This window comes from Akebia trifoliata, chromosome 2 (assembly GCF_017979445.1).
Source record: "Akebia trifoliata isolate Shusen 1 chromosome 2, ASM1797944v1, whole genome shotgun sequence".
Taxonomy (NCBI): domain Eukaryota; kingdom Viridiplantae; phylum Streptophyta; class Magnoliopsida; order Ranunculales; family Lardizabalaceae; genus Akebia; species Akebia trifoliata.
The window spans coordinates 28413893-28434457 of NC_141376.1; the positions used below are offsets into that span (position 1 = coordinate 28413893).

Below are 20565 nucleotides of genomic sequence, written 5' to 3' on the forward strand. Positions count from 1 at the left end.
TACAAACAATAAGTGAAGTCTTGAGAGGGGAGAAAATCATACCTCTTAGCTCATGTGTCCATCTATCTATATAGAGATGAGACCTTAGAACTTAAATGGACCCCACTACCGATTTTACCCTTCTCCAACTTAGAAGGGGATTTTTCTCGTACATATTTTGTACTTTCTACCAAGCTTACCCTCGTATATCCATACCAAATTCGAATCCCTAGGTGTCACGTGTCACCCTCAGTTCCTAGTGTGAAATATCCTCCACAATACCCCCTCTCGGGGGTTTGGACTTTTAGTCTGAGCGCCCGAGAATAAATGAATGGAACTATGTGACACGTGGTCACGCACCCCATAAATTGTCATTTTCTGATTATTGACTGCGCTTGGTACCATCATAAACCCGATCTCCAAAACCAATAGATATAACCCCCTATGGTCGGGTTTGGAACATAAATCAATTAAACCCACCCCCAATGGATGGACTTGCTTCCCTTATAAACCAATCGTTATATATATACTAAAAAAAACACAGACGAGTAAACCCGACTCTCATTGATCGGGTTTGGTTTCCTTCACTCGTCAAGATTTTTGCTGTGTACCGACCCCCTTACGATCGAGATTTGCTCCTCTCACGAACCAGGATTTTCGTTAAATAACATAAGAACCGACCGAAGTCCCAGATCGGGCTTGGATCTTGAAATGATCCAAGACTTAGATTAATAATAGAAAAAATGATCGAAATCTCAGATTGATCTTGGATCTCACAACAATCCAAGACTTTGATAAATAGTAGAATAACCGATCGAAGTCCCAGATCGAGCTCGGCTCTCTTAATGAGCCAAGGCTTTGATAAATGGTAGAATATCCGATCAAAGTCCTAGATCGGGCTCGGCTCCCTTGATGGGCCAAGACTTTGACAAATGGCAGAATAATTGATCGTAGTCCAGATCGGGCTCGGCTCCCCTGATGAGCCAAGGCTTTGATAAATGGTAAAATATCCGATCGAAGTCCAGATCGGGATCGGCTCCCCTGATGGGCCAAGACTTTGATAAATGGTAGAATATCCGATCGAAGTCCAGATCGGGCTCGGCTCCCCTGATGAGCCAAGGCTTTGATAAATGGTAGAATATCCGATCGAAGTCCAGATCGGGCACGGCTCCCCTAATGGGCCAAGGCTTTGATAAATGGTAGGATATCCGATCGAAGTCCAGATCGGGCTCGGCTCCCCTGATGGGCCAAGGCTTTCCGCTACACCAACCCCTCGGTTGGGCTCGGCACCAGTGAAGGGCCAAGGCTTTCCGCTACACCAACCCCTCGGTCGGGCTCGGCACCAGTGAAGGGCCAAGGCTTTCTGCTACACCAACCCTCGGTCGGGCTCGGCACCAGTGAAGGGAGTAAAGGGCCAAGGCTTTTTGCTACACCAACCCCTTGGTCGGGCTCGGCACAAGTTAAGGGCCAAGGCTTTCCGCTACACCAACCCCTCGGTCGGGCTCGGCACCAGTGAAGGGCCAAGGCTTTTTTTGTAGGCCGACCCCCAACAGTCGGATTTTGCACTAAGTAGTCTGGCATGACCGACTTAGAATATGGACCAGACTCCCCATATAAGTCGGGTGTGTGTCAAGTTCTTCTGCTTCCTGCATCTTTAAAGTAACAGTAGACATGCAACAATAATAATTTCATAAAACAATAAGGCAATTAGTTCTTAGTCCGGTGTTGTCGATCTGTGCCACTCCATAGATTGTACCAATCTCAATTATAAAATTACCCCCTAAATTAAAACCAATTGACTTGCTGAGTCGATGTTAGTGAGTTGGGGTTGGTTGCCCATATGCTTCGGTGAGTCGGGGTTAAATTGAACCCTCACATACATTTTCCATTAATCCACTAAGCTATTTGACTTGGTCGAATTCCTAATTATTTGTTACACTATTTGACGAAGGCACCTTGTCTCGATCAAAATTTTGAATTACAAACTTAGTAGCTCGAATTAGTGGAATCCCTCAACTCATCGAGTTTCTAATTAATAAATCCGATTCATTGGAGTCTAGTGACTCGGCATGTCGGGCTTAGTTAAGCCCCCAATTTATACCATTTTACTAACTTAATTAGATCCCAACAATCATCAACATCACACTTGATGCAAACCACTTACCTTTATATCACGACCCTACTTATACCATATGGCTTGGTAAGTCAGATTTGGGTTAAGCCTTCAAATTACATCATTCTACTCGATCAAAGTTCTAAAATTTGACTCTTGAGTCGAGTTTGCACTTAACCACCTGAGTCACTTTATGTCGAACTAACTCAAGAGATAAATTGGGTCATGTGGCACCTTACTATAGGGGCGACTTAAGCTCCCCCAAGCAATATAATCGCTCGGCACAATACATTAATTGACTCGATTGAATCGACAATTAAGTAACTCAGTGTGACTTGGTGGGAATTAGGAGTCCTATATTAGACTCAAATCCTTTTTCCCCCCTTTTTATATTATAGAAAATGTGCCCACACCCCAATATTCTTTAACCACTGACCTCACTTTCCTCTTCCAATATTAAGAAGAGATTTTCATACAAAAATGATGTATAATCAATGCACCAAATCCAAACTCAATTACTACTTTAAGCCCTTCTTTATGCTTCTGCTCGATTTTACTAAATGGTTGCTGATTTTAAAGAACATCAACAATTGATGTGGATGCATCACAGCATCACTCATCAACTCTTGATGAGCTGTACGCATCAAACCCACTCTCATGTTTTTTTTTTGTTTTCTCTTCCCATTCAAAATACTTTAAATAACAGAGGTAAGTAAAAATACCTGCATGCCACTGACTCATGCCACTGACTCACTGTACCACCCCTTAACACGTTTCCTATAACTTGCTCATGTATCATAAGTTCCTGGCGACATCATTGCTTTAGCTTTCCTTGTAGATGAAGTCATCAAGGTTGGAAACCACCATTAATGGCTACCTCTTCTCTAGCAGGCAGATCTTATAGATAGAAGAAAGAAAATGCCGATGCCTACGTCTTCGACCTCTCAAGTTGAAGCTCCACAAGAAGTCCGAAGGTTAGTCTGCCAACGTGTTTGATTCATCGTTCGCAGCACTACCAACGATGGGGTTGGGATAAATCATCCTCCATCATTACCCATTGATTTGTAATTCGGTATTAAATCCTCTAACAGATAAAACTTCCTCAAAACCTATAGAGGTAGAACAAAGACAACAAAAATTCCAACCAATTTTCTATCACTTCTTCCTTGATTCCATAAGAGCAAAACTAGTGACAGTAGCCCAAGAGTTAGCAAGAGTAGAGGAAGCAAGTTCAAGCTGACCAAGGTGACCATCAAACATGACAGATACTAAGGTGATAGAGTAATAAGAAAGATTGGTGATGATCATAGGTGTAGAGAAGAAGACTTGATGCTTGGCTTCCTTTAAATCCAAAACCTTCTTCTTCCACCCTCCACTCTTTCTCTCTTCTCCTTCAGATTCCAACAATGGTGTTCTTGTTGAAGACATCTTCTCTCTCTGTTTCTACGTTTTTCTTCTATTTAAAAGGTGGATCCCCCCTGCAAATTATCAAAAATGACTCTTTTTATGTTTCTCCCGAACACAGCCACCACTTTTCGAAATCTTCCCCCGTCCATTAACCCCATTTGGTGAAATCGTGGTTCATATTCGAGATTCCCACAGACGACGCCAATTGTAGAGGCGGATTTTTGCTCTACTTTCAGTTATGTCTCGCCACCTCGCGATCCCCTCTCCTTGTTCTCCTAGGTGTGCCTGCAATGACACCACTCCGACGCCCAAGTCAGAGATTTAGTACAAACAATAAGTGAAGTCTTGAGAGGGGAGAAAATCATACCTCTTAGCTCATGTGTCCATCTATCTATATAGAGATGAGACCTTAGAACTTAAATGGACCCCACTACCGATTTTACCCTTCTCCAACTTAGAAGGGGATTTTTCTCGTACATATTTTGTACTTTCTACCAAGCTTACTCTCGTATATCCATACCAAATTCGAATCCCTAGGTGTCACATGTCACCCTCAGTTCCTAGTGTGAAATATCCTCCACATTGGCATCACTTCTCCACTCATTTAGTTGGAAGCTTGAGGATGGCATAAAGCAAGAGGATGTGAGTGTTCAAGAAAAGTTTGGGCAAACTTTAAAAAAGTTGGAACCTCTCCGAGCCATACCAATCCAAGCCTAAGTTTATTTTCACTTGTATAAGTTAAAGAATGTTAATAAGATTTGTGTTTATGATTATGGATCATGTACTCCATTTAAGTTCTTCTGCATAAATTAATGTTCTCTAAATATTTATTACATTTGAGCATTATTTTATCCATTTATTGGTTTTATGTACAAGACCACTATTCATTCTCAAATTCATGATGATACACACATAGATAGGCTAGACTCAATTTTGATTGCTTGAGCCGTTATATCAATTATTATTAGGTCGAGCTTTGTCTTTGAGGTGTAGGCTCACCTTATATCAGGATTGGATCTAGAATAGGTACTCATGTTTCATTCTAGACTTTGAAAAAGCTTGGAAAGCCCATTAACATCCTATTTTATGGATGAAGGTCATTCTTTAAGATTTTTTTAATGTTATGGGATTATTTGATTTGGAAGGAAAAAATGGGTGTTCAAGAAGATTAGTTTTAATGTGTAATTTAGATATAATACCCTCATAGTAAGGAACAGATTGAAATTTTCATGATCTTGGAGTATTTGGTAGCAAAGGTTGCACACTTACTGGACATGACCGACGTAGGGCAAGTCTTAAGTGCCCGAGCAGTCTTACCACCTTTTATCATGCTTTAATGCTTCTAAAGTGACAAAAATGCAAGCTATGTTGCGGGTTCCAACCCACACTCACAAGTGGCATCGAGTCATGGTACTCCAACTATTGTGGCAACTTGTGACTCACGTCAACCTGACTAAATCATAGTGCCATATGTGTCTATCTTAAGGGTTTTCGTACGTATCATTGCTCACATTGCTCTATAGTATAATGTAATAGAGATTTACCAGATTGCCTAGAAGCATTGAACAGTCTTTTATGAAGCACAGCTATTCTATGAAGTTCTAGATAACTAAATCCATCCATTGGAACCATTAAGATAAGGAAAGGTTCCCATACTTACATTGGTGGCATAACAGGTGGATTCAGAGTTACCAAACCATGCCCAAAGTCCGACGTGGTGCCACATTATTGATCCCCTGTTTGGCATGTGAAAGTAAGTAAATATTGATCCTTTAATGGTTCCCTCTAGGATTTGTTGTGTGATGTCTTTTTTGCTTTAACTAATTAGATATGCTACGTTATTGTAAACCATGCTTTTGATAATAAAAAAAATATACTAAAATGTTGATAAAAACACGGTACTTCATTTGTTTTGAACAGTGTTAGATGAATTATAACAACAAAAATAAGGAGACTTTGATTTGTTATGTCTTGTATCATTTTTTTTGTATCACGCCCCAAATCCGACTATCGTCAACTCAGTAATATGACTGGAAAATATTCGAACCCACCCCAAACTCAAAACATGAGCATAAACCTCAATACTATGCGAGGGAGAGATCTACTAACACCTATGGCTTATTGGTCTAGATACCACGCCCTAGGATTTTTGTGGTTCCGAAGGTATGGGTCGAGAGTTGAGGTAATTCAAAGACCTTTCTACCCAAAAAAATTTCAAATTACTTTGCAATAGAAAAAATTAATTATGCTACAAGCTAATAATTTATAACATAAAATTTTTATCTAAAGCATAGGTGATACTATTATATATAGATGTTTTATAAATAACATATCATAGCGATAACAAAAGAGTAGTTTGTAGGGTATTGTTTAGTGTAGATTCTCTTTCCTGACTATAAACTGCTTGCTAGGATGTTGACCTAAAATTTAGTCACTAAAGTTGGGCATCGTGATGAGATAAGTCCTGATTTGTTCTATTTACTAGGGTGTATCCATAATCGACAACCCATCAATGCGGCTTCAGTTATCATTCATTTCATTATTGAAGCATCAACTCATATTGTCTCCCGTCTTACTCTTCTATTTTCGATTATTATCTCAAAAATCATTGAGTCTTACGGTCTTCATACTAAACCCTTTGACTCAATTCTTCATCAAATGAATTGTCTCAATGTTGTTATTTTATTGTGCATGAAGCTCAAAACCTCAACAACAACTGAGAAATCCACAGGTAAAAAGTCGGTTCATTCTAAGTCTTTTAACAATAACTCAGAAGTCTTAAAGCTACTTAAAGGCATTGATAAGAAAGTTACCTTGATTAACAACTTCTTGTGAAGCAAGCATGATGACTATCATACGTATCCTTAGTCTTCGGGAAATGATGTTGGAAGTAGAGCTAATGAGAGTGATAGTGATTAATTTCTCTTATTTATTTATTTTTGGTCTGTAATTTTTATTATATCTAGCCAATTAGGGGGAGATATCACAAACATACACTTTTTGAACTTGAACACACACACACACTTGTGAATGATATATTGTGTATGTTTTTGGTAATGATTGTGTGTGTGTGTGTGTGTTTTCTTTGTCCTTGGATTAATACATGACTTGAATTTTGAAAGCTTATTGGTGTAATTTGTGTTTTTACATAATCATGTAATATGGGGGAGGTTGCATGATGATTTGGGGAGTTATCTTATCTTTTTTATCTTATAATATGTTGTTATGAGATGGTTTAAGTATTTTTTGTGCAGCTTCAACAATCTCAAGAGGATATCGAAAATCAATTCTAGAGGAAGCTCTATTTATGAATGAGTAATTGTCATGGATTTAAAGTACGAGAGATTGTAGACGGATTTGTTCACATCCCTAATTTTTTATGCAAATCGATATTCTTGTATATTTTATTCATTGTAGTCAATCAATGTATAAGATTGTTTCAAGTAGTGCTTATCTTTAAGTTAGATCGTCTAAGTAAAATTCCATTGACGATCAGACTCAAAGGAGGTATTAAGAAAAGTGAAGGACAAATTCAAGATCAGGAAAAATGAAGGATAAAACCAAGTTCAACACTCGTCAAAAATGGACTGAAGAAATTCAAGTTAGTGTGTGAATGTCCTTGGTCGGTCGACCGAACTCATAATTGAGTTTCTTCCTTTTCTTCTCTCTTGGGTGGCCAAACATATTCGGTCAACCGAACTTGAAATTCGTGGACCCCATTCCTTTTATCTCGATCTACCTAATATATTCGATCGATTGAACTCGAAACTTGAAAATCTCTTTATTTGTTCACTCAGACGACCGAGACTTCTCGGTTGACCGAACTTGAAAGTCTCAAAGCATTTGAGTTTGGTCACTCAGTCGACACAAACCTGTTCGATCGACCAAGTGCTAAGAAGCAGTCTTGCAACCTTTTCTAAGTTTGTTTCAAACAAACATATTTTTCAAAATAAATCTGATCTTTTGGTTTCTCCAAACTTGTTGACTTTTTCAGAGTCTATCCTAGTTTGTTAGGGTTTCTCATTCAAACTCCATCACTCATCTTTTTTCTATAAATAGGACAGAACTCTCAAAGTTTTTTATCAAGCAAAAAGAAAAGTAAAATATTTTCAAATCTGAGAGATAACTTCTAAGTTTTTCATATGTTCTTTCTTCTTCTCTGATCCTTCTATTGGTAATATTTTGAGTTAAAGAAAGAGTGAAAGCTTTTTTTATTAGTTATTCTCCAGTAAGATTTCTCTTTATAAAGTCTTAGAATGGCTGGGTGAAAGTTCCTAGCATAGTACTGTGATGACATGCTCGTTTTTTGTGTGTAAGTAGTTGTAATCCAAAAGCATTGAATAAAAAGATATCAGCTCAAGATTTTGAGTTTTTTGAGAGTGGACTAAAGATTGAGGTCATTGAAACACCATAAATTTGTATTTCTTATGTGATTTAAATTTCTCTGAACTCTACTATTGTATATTGTTTTTGCAAATCTGAATGTCTAATTTTGTTATTGCTTGGTTAAATTTTTTAAATAGATTTGATTTGGAAGTATACCTATTCACCCCCCAATAGATGTTCTAATTAGTAATTTCAATTCTCTTTATATATATATGGTGGTGTTCGAATGCCCTAAAGAGAGCCAAGTTTTGGAAGTTTTGGAATGGGCTGATTCTTTGTGAGGATGATCTATATAATGAGGAGATCATCCTCGCTAGAAATCAGCCCATTCCGAAACTTCTAACCCTATTTTAGGTTCTCTAAACACTTCCCATATATATATATTGAGTCCCATTCGACACCCTACACTTTACCCTACTCTTTACCCTACATGTTTTGTCCTACATGAGTTAGAAGTTTTGGAATAGGTTGATTTTTGGTGAGGATGATCTCTATGGTGATGAGATCATTGTCACCAAAAATCATCCCATTCCAAAACTTCTAACCCCATAAAAAATGATTTATAAGAAAGGGATGGTCCACAATTTTTCAACTTGTAAACATGGGGCTAGAAATTTCGGAATGGGCTGATTTTTGGTGAGGAGGATCATCTAACCGTAGAGATCATCCTCACCAAAAATCAGCCCATTCCAAAACTTCTAACCCATGTAAGAAAAAACACGTAGGGTAAAGCGTAGGGTGCCGAACATTTCCCATATCTATATATATATATAGGAAAATGTTCAGCACCCTAAGTTTTACCACACACTTTAACAAACGTTTTTTGTCTTACATGGGTTAGAAGTTTTGAATGGGCTGATTTTTGGTGAGGATGATCTCTATGATTAGAAGATCATCCTCCCCAAAAATCAGCCCATTCCAAAATGTTTAGCCCCATGTTTACAAGTTGAAAAATCGTGGACCGTCCATTTTTTGTAAATCATTTTTGATGGGGTTAGAAGTTTTGGAATGAGCTGATTTTTGGTGAGGATGATCTCCTCACCATAGAGATCATCCTCACCAAAAATCAGCCCATTCCAAAACTTCTAACCCATGTAAGACAAAACACGTTTGTTAAAGTGTGTGGTAAAGCTTAGGGTGCCGAACGGGACCCTATATATATATATATATTATATAGGGTCCCGTTCGGCACCCTAAGCTTTACCACACACTTTAACAAACGTGTTTTGTCTTACATGGGTTAGAAGTTTTGGAATGGGCTGATTTTTGGTGAGGATGATCTCTATGGTGAGGAGATCATCCTCACCAAAAATCAGCTCATTCCAAAACTTCTAACCCCATCAAAAATGATTTACAAAAAATGGACGGTCCACGATTTTTCAACGTGTAAACATGGGGCTAAACATTTCGGAATGGGCTGATGTTTGGGAAGGATGATCTTCTAATCATAGAGATCATCCTCACCAAAAATCAGCCTATTCCAAAACTTCTAACCCATGTAGGACAAAACACGTTTGTTAAAGTGTGTGGTAAAACTTAGGGTGCTGAACATTTCCCATATATATATATATATATATATATATATATAGGTACTCATGATTCCTTCTCCTAGGTTTTACTCTCAATCTTGGACGTTATAGTGAAAAGATCAATAGTCAAAACTATTGCTGATGTGGCAAGAACTAAGAGGAAAATATCAACTGACTTGGCTTGAGCCCATAATAAAGATGAGTCATTATAATCTAACTACCCCACTAGACATACTCAATCGACTACCTGACATGACAAGTTCAAGAGCCGTAGATCTACACTCCATGGGGTACACGGTGTGCTCGAGATATATTTTTTATGGGGAAGTGCAGCTGTGTATCCCGAGGAGCACAACTCTACAATTCCCAAATGTGTCACGTCAACTTATTCGATTGAGTTTGCCACGTGGGGTAGTCTAATTATCACGGTTCAATAAAGATACGACCTCCTTATTTTATGCTATTTAGTTAGGTTATTATATGCCAACCTCCTTATTTTATGCTATTTAGTTAGGTTATTATATGCCAACAATATGAAGTAGTGTCAAAACAAGTGTAAACTCTATTATAATAAAAAAAGAATACTTTCGTTACTAACTTAATAAGATTTGAACTCTTACTAAGGGCTGTCTTACTAAAATGGATGACCACATTGGTAATCCATCACCATAACCCTTTAGATTTCATGGAAAAACTCAACATCATAATAGAAAAATAATTCAATTTTTATTTATTTTTAATCCTTTTTTGTCAGGGTTGGGGTTGGGGAGCTTCATCCAAGGTTTTGAAAATGGACAACTGCAGAACTTCGACTAAACTCCCAAGTTTAAAATTAACTTGGAAAAATAACTTTTTTTTCAAAGTTAATAGAATTTTGTCTTCTATAGCCCTGTGACATGGGTCATGTTTTTGGATGTCATAAGATGAAGTCAACAACACTTTGTAAGAGTTGAAATCTGACTAAGTTCGTAAGGCTAGTCGGTCAAGTCATTATAAATTGTACAAGCAGTGGATAACGGTAAACCCGCTTTCTTCATCATGCTTAATTTGTTGTCAAACACTATGTTCTCCACCAACTTGGCTCATTTAATTCCGAATCTGCACAAGAATTCAAGAATCTTGTATGGAAAGTTGGAAGAGGCAGGTAGGCCAAATTTAGTGGACTATTTCCTAATGCAAGCTCCAATCCGTTGATCCACAAGGTATAAGGCATCGTATGGAGGGTTATTATAGTAAATTAGATGAGGTTTTTGATGGAATTATGAACCAGAAGTGTCCAAATCTAATGACATAATAGGCACTCTTCTCGATCTTAGACAAGAGAACAATTTCGAGTTCAGTCTTCAACATATCAAAGCTTTACCCAAGGCGAGTCCCCTAAATCTCTAATGCTAGCTCATGTTCATCACATTTTTTTTTGTTGATGGTTATTAGTAATTTGGAATAATTATTGTAGATGACCAAGGCAGTAAAAAATAAGAAAAATAAAAAACCCAATAAGTTCTGTGCATTTAAATCCTAAGAAAAGTTTAACTGATCTTTCAGAAATGGAAAACACCTTAAGCTACTGTTGAGATCCTCAGGATTCTCAACAAAAATGTATCTCTAAAAATAGGACTTTTCTATCCTCAAGTCAGCCCACTGTACTTGAGGCCCTCAATCAAACAGAAAGCGAACTTTAAGCTAACTCACACCATTTTCAAGCTGAGCTGTTAACTGATTGGCACAGTAAATTCTAAATTTTACTTGAAACCAAGTCTCCTTTTGATATTTTCCTAGAGTCCTGCTAGTGTGACGTTAAGATTGACCTCATTTCGTATCCCTCGGAAAGAAATCCCAACAATCACACGTACAGTAAGTTTACTCATGCTACTATCTAAACATCATAATCATCTTTAGTCTTTTTTTACCTAAAACAAACATCAAACATATGGTTGAGATGGGATGACAAATATAACTCTTCCAAGGATCTAGGACCAGTAGATAGTGATATGTGAGAATAGAAATATAAACAATTTCCCTTTCTTTTTTATGACAGATTAGTGTCAGCCAACTTCAGAGAAAATCAAAATTTTTTTTTTCGTCTTCATTCATTGTAATATAAACAACAAATATTGAAGAATCGTTTGTCTTTTTTTTTTTTTTTCCGGTAAATTAACTATTATAAATTGAATTGTGGTAATCTGACTTACCCACTTGGCATACTCAATCAACACCCCTGATGTGACAGGCTTGGGAACCATAGATCTGCTTTCCTCGGGATATAGAACTACCCTTCCCATAAAATGGTGCAGTTTTGTATGCCGATGAGATGAGATCTATGGTATTTGAGCCTGTCACGTTAGGGGTATTGATTGAGTATACCGCGTGCACTACAAAAATATGGCAATTAGCAGTGCTTTATAACCATTCCTAAGCTAGTATGAAATGATTTACAGATTGTCTCTAATCGAGGCGTGATTAATGAATTTAAATGGCTGGAAGTAGTTCTAGATCTTAGGATTTGGAAGAGTTAAAAACCGTTCCAGAACTTAGAATTTGGAACAGCGTAAACCCGTTCCAAATCTGAAAGCACTAACACGCACACAAAAAAAAAAAAAAACCTCAGACATCGATTTAAAATCCGATGTCTATAAGACTGATGTCTTAAGTCTGAGAGTTTAGACATCGATTACAAACCATTATCTAAAGTGGTCATAAACCGATATCTGAACTTAAAAAAAAATTTATTTTTAATATATTTTTTTCTATGCACCTATTACCTGCAGTTAAAATAGAGATAAATAGAGAACATTGAGGTTATCTATCACATTCATTTATATACAAAAAGAGTTACAATTAGTCATAATTTACAAAATTATTAAGTACTTCACTATCAAAATTACGAAATGTCGTATAATGCTACAAACAAACTGCAATTGTCCCTCATTTGGAGATCCACTGCCATCAGGGCTGTCATTCCCAGTATTCCTATGTACAAAATCATCTAGAAAATTTAATATCATGAAATCTTGAATAAAATCCAAACTATGATCCACACATGTCTACCTGATCAATGAGATATCTTCAAGCACAACAAAGAACTCAAGCTTATTTTGCGGGAGAGGACCAACGGTAAATAAACTGTTTTCTCCATCATAAACAAAGTCCTTTCCACCAAGCTTAGTATCATATGTTTTATGAACTCTATCGATCACTCTTCTCTCGATACCTTTCTCATCAATGGGTCGACCATTATCGTAAAACAAGAAAACCTGCTCCAATGAAGATGAATAAGACTATCATTAGGTGAGGGAATTATCAACTTTAGCACCAAAACAATCCAGAATAGAAGACATTGAGAAAGACAGATACATATACTGTAGTGGAAAAAAATAGCCATCTCCATTATTAGTATTAACTCTAAAATGATTGCTTAGCAGTGGAATTACTTGTCCCTTACGCCCATAACCAAATCTACTAATTGGGAAACGTTTGGACTTGGAAAACTTAAGAAAAGAAAGCACGACAATAATGTCAGAAGAAAACTTAAAACACCATGAAATTGCAGTAACCATAAAGCCAATGCCACTTATCAAGATCGGTAAGCATAACTAACAAGACCATTCAATGACAGATGTTTTCTACCATAAAATTAGATTGCATGTTAGCAATCTCCACTATTCAAGCAAAATCTAGTTTAAATTCAAGAAATAGGCAGAGATCATTCTCAAATAGCTATAGAAAACAATGAAAAACTTCAAGATGAGATTCGAGTTCAAACTACCAAAATCACACTAAAATATGAAACAAAACCTCAAGAAACTAAAGAACTACTCAAGTTTCATGAATAGAAGGACATGGTAGTTGCTATTTCATACTGAATCTGCAACAGCTTATAATGTGACATGGTCGCCTCATTCACTCACCCTGTTTTCATTCGCATTTAAGGTAAGATAAAACATAACATGATATTGGTAAAAAAATTAGAGATTAAAGTGATAAAAGGAAAAAAAAAAGAAAAAGAAAAAAGAAGATAAATGAGTATAAAAATACTTGGACATCTTCTTCAAGTAGTCACCATAACCCATGGGAACATATTCCTCATAACTCTCTGAGTGAGACTTGAGCTGATTATATCCAACCATTGCATGAGAGAACAATAGAATGGTTAAACTATACTTTCAAAGTCCTTATAAAGGTAAGGTATCTATGAAACATTAAACAGCAAATGAAAATCCAACCTGATTAACAATTTGTTGCCTCACAAACTTGTGGTGCTTAGTTGTATCATAGAACTGACCCATCTGCTATATCTGAGCTTGAGACCGACCATCTAGCGTACGATAAACTACATAGGCAGAGTTGGAAATAGTAAAAAAAAATAAAAGTAATACTATAATAATATATATTTATTGATAGATCCAAAGTTCTAGAACCTAAAAATGTAGACTTTAAACTAAGGCTTAAGGGGACCATTATAACAGTAATGTTTCATTGGCATCGAAGTCAATACTTCACCCACCAAGGTCAAAATCCTGAGTTAACCTAGGTGTTTTATTGCTTTTACAACACTAGGTGATGTAATTGCTTGATGAAAACAATTATCCTATAACAGTCACTGATTTGCTGTTGAAAGTGGTAAAAGCTTACAAATCATGAAACATAAATGAAAATTTATAGCTCAAATTAAAGAGGAATACAAAAATAGTTGAAAGACAAAAAAGATAAGGCACCAGGACCTACCATGAGCCTTTGTTGAAGAATCCTAAGGATCTGATCTTTAGACTAAGCTCGAAAAGTTACAACCATAGGCTTGCCTACCACCATAATGAAGAGAGCAGAAGAACAAATCAGGATCATTCTGAGAGTGCAAAGCAATATATCTATAAATTGAGAGAATGCACAATGCAAATGTGTTATCCTATTATAGCTCGTTAATTTCCTTGAAAAAACACTTGCATCAACAGGCTTCCTGAACACCCAAAGGATGGGGGATGAAACAAAGGCAAAAAAAATTCCATTTTCAATAATCAAAGCACAAATTGCAAGAAACAGATTGTAGAATGCATTGTACCGGATTGTCAATAATTGCAATTACATTCCAAATTGAACCAACTAGAGGATAATGAACTCACAATTCAAAGCTGAAATTTTGGCAAGAACTGATCGGCCAGGTCTATTGCATTTGCTATCCCTGCAATAGGGAAAAAAGCACTGTCAACTTTAAATTTAGATTGGGGAGTTCAATCCTTGACGTCTAAATCTAAATTATGTAAAACAAAATGCTAAATTGACGAGCAATAGATTTAGATTTAGATATTTTTTTAGACGCCATACCTATTAATGTACATTTGGAGAATGGGAACGCTGTAAGCATGAAAAGATGATGAAGCACAGATCTATTGACCTGTCACAAGAAAAAGGATAATTGAATCAATCAACCTATTAACTACTATTCAAGGTGGAAAATAAGCATTAACATAGTTCATAACTGCAAAGGAATGTCGTTAGTGTTGCTTAAAGAAAACTAAATGAACAAAGAGAATACAGACATAAACGATTTGGGTATGCTTCTTACACCATATTCTCACTAAATTCTTTCTTCTGTGAAAACAACTTTTGCAGATGCTGAAGAGCTGATGAAGAGCCATTGGTCTTTTTCTGAGGTTGGTACATTTCAATTATCTGACAGGGAAAGCAATTGGACATCAGAACATATGATGTTTGGATATTCATAGTTCATATTGAATAACCCATTGAGTTCAATAGCTTGCTGAAAATTTCAGAAGTACTTGAAAGGGAAGTACAATTCACAGCTAATATATTTGGTTGCTGAAGTCCTACCTGCTTATGAGATCAAAGTATCAGCAATCAAATTCGGGAATAAAAAAAACATGGATGCAAACTCATCATGCCCTTTGAAGAATTCAATAAAAAACATAATATCAGTAAGATGTAAAAGAAAGTAGAACTACAACTAAAGTTAAAGGAGCAAGAATCACATAAAAACTAATGTAACAAGTACATTCCATTTTCTAAAAACCATGTCGGACACTGTAAGAGATGCATCACATTATGATGCATGAAATACATTGTATCATTGTCAATGTATCTCATTATAAAAGGAAGGTTGAGGTGGTGATTGAGGATAAAATATTTAGTAATAATGGCAACAAACTCTTCCAAACAAATTTGGATTTATCCAATTATTCATACCATAATAGGTAACAAAAAAAATTCTAAATCGATAAAAGAACCAAATAAGAACAGATTGGAAAAGGAAAAAAAGAAATATTAATTGAAATTCTCTTTAGTTTTGAATTCCATAGCCCCTGTTACGGACACAAAGAAGCTGGAGCAAATGGTACAACAAAGAGAGGTCTAGGGACCAAACCAATAGTAACATCTATATAATAAAATATAAAGGTGGGTCCCACCCTCTTTGTCTCAAGAATTATGCTCATAAACAATATCTTGAGGATTGTTTTTATCCATGAGGCATTGGAGACTAGATAGGAGAAGATTTAGGAGAGGTAGTAAAATATAATTCATTTTCCTACTTTTATCCTTGAAAATACAAAATAGTGGGGGTCTGAATTTTTTTCCTTCCTGAAATGCTTCTTTAATATTTCAGATGAATTTGACCGAGTTTAGTCTAGTTTGTGTAGTTGATAAAAAAAAACGTTAGTGTAGCTAAATTTTTTTCAGGAAGCAATTATAGCTATAGCAGAAAAACAAAACCACCCCAAACAATATGGTATTGACTTGGTTCTAGAGTGAAATAGATAGTTACAGATAAATCAGAACAACAAGATAGCAGACCAAAGACGATATGTGAATGCAGTATGGGCCTTGTCTAGTTTGAGCTTCAATCTGACCATCAAAGTGATCATAGACAAGTTCGATATGACCTCACTGATTATATCATTCTTCCTAGTCCCAAGTACACTCCAGCTAGCATGAAACCTGTGCTAAGAACATCAATTTTAACACAGCTCTCAAATGCCATTCATGAGAGTGTTTTAATTCTCACCTATGTCATTAAATATAAAGCAATGAGGTTTTGAGAAAAACTTGGATCAAGTAGGTACAAGGGATAAATCTAATTGTATTTTGGTGCGAAAGTTGAACAAGAGATGAACTACCCATGACTCAAAATCATAAATCATATAAATGCATTAAGTCATTCTCATTAAATTAAGGAAATTGACATCCCGAAATAATTGGGTATGATTGGAACCATCAATAGAGTAGTTGCATGGGCTAATTTAATTGTTGTTTGGCTTAAACGAGAGCAAGATGAGCTACCCATTACTTCAAATCAAAATATATTATCAATCCATAAAGCCATTCACATTAAATTAGGGAAATTGACACCACTTGTAGCAGAAACCAATTGGGTATGATTGGAAAGTTGGATATGATGTATGACATCTATAATTCTAGTTAGAGCTTTACTAGTATTTCTATTTCTACTTCTAATAGGATTTCTATTTCTATTTCTAATAAGATTTCTATTTCATAGTTATGTTAAGAGTACAATTCCTTGTTACTCTTTAATTTGTTTTAAATTTGTTTTTAGTATTTAGACTATAATTAGAAGTGCTTAAAAGTCTCTAATTTGAGTTCTAATAGGATTAGAAAGTTAATATTATGTTATAGATATGTTAGGAATATTAATTTTTAGTATTTTAGTAGGATTACAAGTTATTATGATGGAGTTATCTATATAAAGAGTTCCAAATATGAAAATCAATAATTAATTCAATTATCTTTTATCTTTTAATTACATTTTTTTAGTTTTATACTTTATTTTCTTTCAAACTTTTGTTTGTTTATCAATTGAATCTATTGATTCAAATTGATTTTGAGTGTTCCATTGAACACAATCTATCGAATCTATTGATTCACACGCTTCTGCTATATCAAGTGGTATCAAAGCTCTTGTTACGATCCACAAAAGATGGATGGTGAAAATAATTTTACCACATAATCTTATCTAGAAACTCAATTGGAAGCCAAATTGGAGAAGTTTGAAGAAAGAATCACTAACAAAATTATGGCTATGTTGGACTCCCGTATTCAAGGCATGGTTCTCAACACCATTGAGATTAAAAAAGGTAAGAAAACTTTTGGAGAAGAAGACCCAAAGGATTCCCACCATCCCTTCCACAATTTCCCTCATAATTTAGCTCCTAGAAACTCTTCTAAAGAGGTCGAATTCCCTCAAAACTAGAACTTTACCCATAATTTTGGTTTTGCCCAAATCGTACCACTTTTCACACCTCAGACCACCATCTCTCAACCTTCTAACCATACTACATCACTCCTATACTCTCAAAATAAAATCCCTTACCCTCCAACAGCCATATATCCACCCTCACAAAACGTTTCTCCTAACCCTCAAAACCCATCAAATAACTTTAATGACCTTTCAACGACCATAACAATCCTATATATGGATTACATAGATGAATTGGATCCTTATACTACCCCTACCCCAACTAAACATCCATATTTTAACCATGATAGACTTCTTCCTAACCCCCCCATATTCACCGACCTCCATATTGCAAAGCCAATGCAAGACAGACCCATCATCACTCACCCACAAATCAACCCTTCCATGATTTTTAAGAGGTTGAACGCATGTTCATGCATAATGCACCCCCTATCCTCGCAACAATGGGCAACAAGAACTGTCTTTTGACTATAGGCTTAAGATGAATATTCCTTCCTTTAACGGGCTCTTGCACATTGAGGACTTTCTTGATTGGATCTCCAATGTTGAACGATTCTTCGAGTACATGAAAATTTCGGAGGATAAGAAGGTCAAACTTGTGGCTTTTAAGCTAACCGGGGCAGCCTCCTCTTGGTGGGACCATCTCCAATGAGATCGACTATGTCAAGGCTTTCGACAAGTTCAATCATGGCCAGCTATGAAGTAATTGCTTAAGCACCGATACTTAGCATTGGATTACATCCAAACCTTATTCATCAACCTATAAAATTGTAAGCAAGGGTCTCAAAGTATATAAGAATATGTTGATGACTTTTCTCGACTTCTCTCAAAGAATGAACTTAAAGAGAATGAAGACCAAACTATTGGGCATTTCATCAATGGGTTGAATAGAAGAATTCAAGAGAAATTGACTACGCATCAATACACAAGCATGCACGTAGCCATAAACAATACCTTAAAGGTAGAATCCTTCATGTTTGATTCTCGTACTTCTTTTCGTCCTTCTTATACCAACAATCGGAGGTCTAATTATTCACAACCCGCCCTTCCATCTTATTAACCTTATCCATTCCACAATCACCCCCCTTATGACAACAACCATGCTTCCACCTCTCAAGCTCTACCTTCACATCCTAAAACCCACCAACCTAATTCTTATGCTTCCACCTCTCAAGCTTCACTTCCACATCCTAAACCTCACCAACCTAATCCCTATGCACACCCAAAGAAAAATAAGTGTTTTAAGTGCGAAAAAATAGGTCATATCTCCAAAGTGTGCCGAAGGAATCACACATTAGTAGTCGAGGCTAATTATAAAAAATAACGAAGATGACTACTATGTTGATAATGATGTGACTATCTTTTTTGAGACTTATGAGGAGGACGAAGGTGAACATCTAAGTTGTGTTATTCGCAACTTATTGTCGGTACAACATGCTGCTCCTTCAACTAGACATAGTCTTTTCCTAACTACATGCAATGTGCAAGACAAGTTGTGTCAATTAATTATAGATAGTGGAAGTTCAGAAAATATAATTTTAAGCTACATGGTCGATGCACTCAAGCTACCTACAACACAACACCCTACACCTTATTCTATAGATTGAGTGGATAATAAGTGTAAGAAGAATGTTTCAAATCAATGCTCTCTTTCTTTTAACATTGGACAATATAAGGATTATGTTATTTGTGAAATCGTCCCAATAATAGCATGCCACATCCTCTTAGGAAGGCCTTGGCTTCATGATAATGATGTCATCTATCAAGGTAAAGCCAATACCTATTCTTTCATGTATAATGGTGTCAAAGTGATCCTATATTCTTCCTATGCCAAGCCCAAGGCTTCCCACCTAGGGAGAAGATAACATGTTTCCTTTCTCCTAACATCAATGAAGACTTAAAAGAAGCAAGCCAAGTATTCGCAGTGGCAGTACACCCTTCCAATCGGGATCCTCTTACTCAAGTTCCTCCTCAATTGCAACCTCTCTTTGAAGAATGTTCTTGTGTTCTTCCTTCAGACTTACCAGATTCATTGCTTCCCATGAGAAATATACATCACCACATCGATTTGGTGCTTGATACAAGTCTCCCAAATCTGTCCCATTATAGGATGAGTCCAAAAGAGCATGACATATTGAAGGAATAAGTGGAAGACTTACATTCCAAGGGTCTCATTCAACCATGTCTTAGTCCATGCGCGGTCCCGACTTTATTGGTACCTAAGAAGGATGGTACATGGAGAATGTGTATTGATAGTCATGCGGTGAACAAAATTACTATAAGATATTGCTTTCCGATTCTAAGGCTTGATGACATGTTCGACATACTAACGGGTTCAATCATCTTCTCCAAATTCGACTTGAAAAGTGGCTACCATCAAATACAGTCCGACCTAGAGATGAATGGAAAACGGCCTTTAAGACCAATGATGACTTGTATGAATGGCTAGTTATGTCGTTTGGTTTATCAAATGTGCCTATCACTGAAAGCGCCCTCGATCCGCGGGGTGCGCGGATCCGCTTTTGACCCTTGAGGTTTGGGAGTCGCCACCTAGTTATTGTGGTCTAGGAACCAAACTGATTCTAAAATGGATAAAAATTAATCTACTACAGGAAATCTGAATCCGGGGATCATGTTACGGGGTTGGAAGGTGTTAGGCACCAACCCCGCCCGGCCAATGCCGGTCTCTACTTATCCCAAATAAATCTACATTGCTAATGACAAACCTAGAAAAAAAAATAATAAAATAAGCTTACCTTTGATCTGCAAAAGTGTTATTCCCTCAGATCTGGTGAAAACGACTCCTTGTACCGTGTTCCTTACTTCGTTCTATCTCCGGATCTGATTTCTGATCTCCGAGGTAAAGTATCTCCTTCTTGGATCTAGGTGCTTCGAATTTGTTGTGGATTTTTGGGATGTTTTTGAGA

At 36.5% G+C, this 20565-nt stretch overlaps 1 pseudogene; it reads left to right on the forward strand.

Annotated features, from left to right (window-relative positions):
- Positions 1-10452: 10452 nt before the first annotated feature.
- Positions 10453-20565, forward strand: part of LOC147410045 (geraniol 8-hydroxylase-like) — a 74375-nt pseudogene continuing 64262 nt past the window's right edge.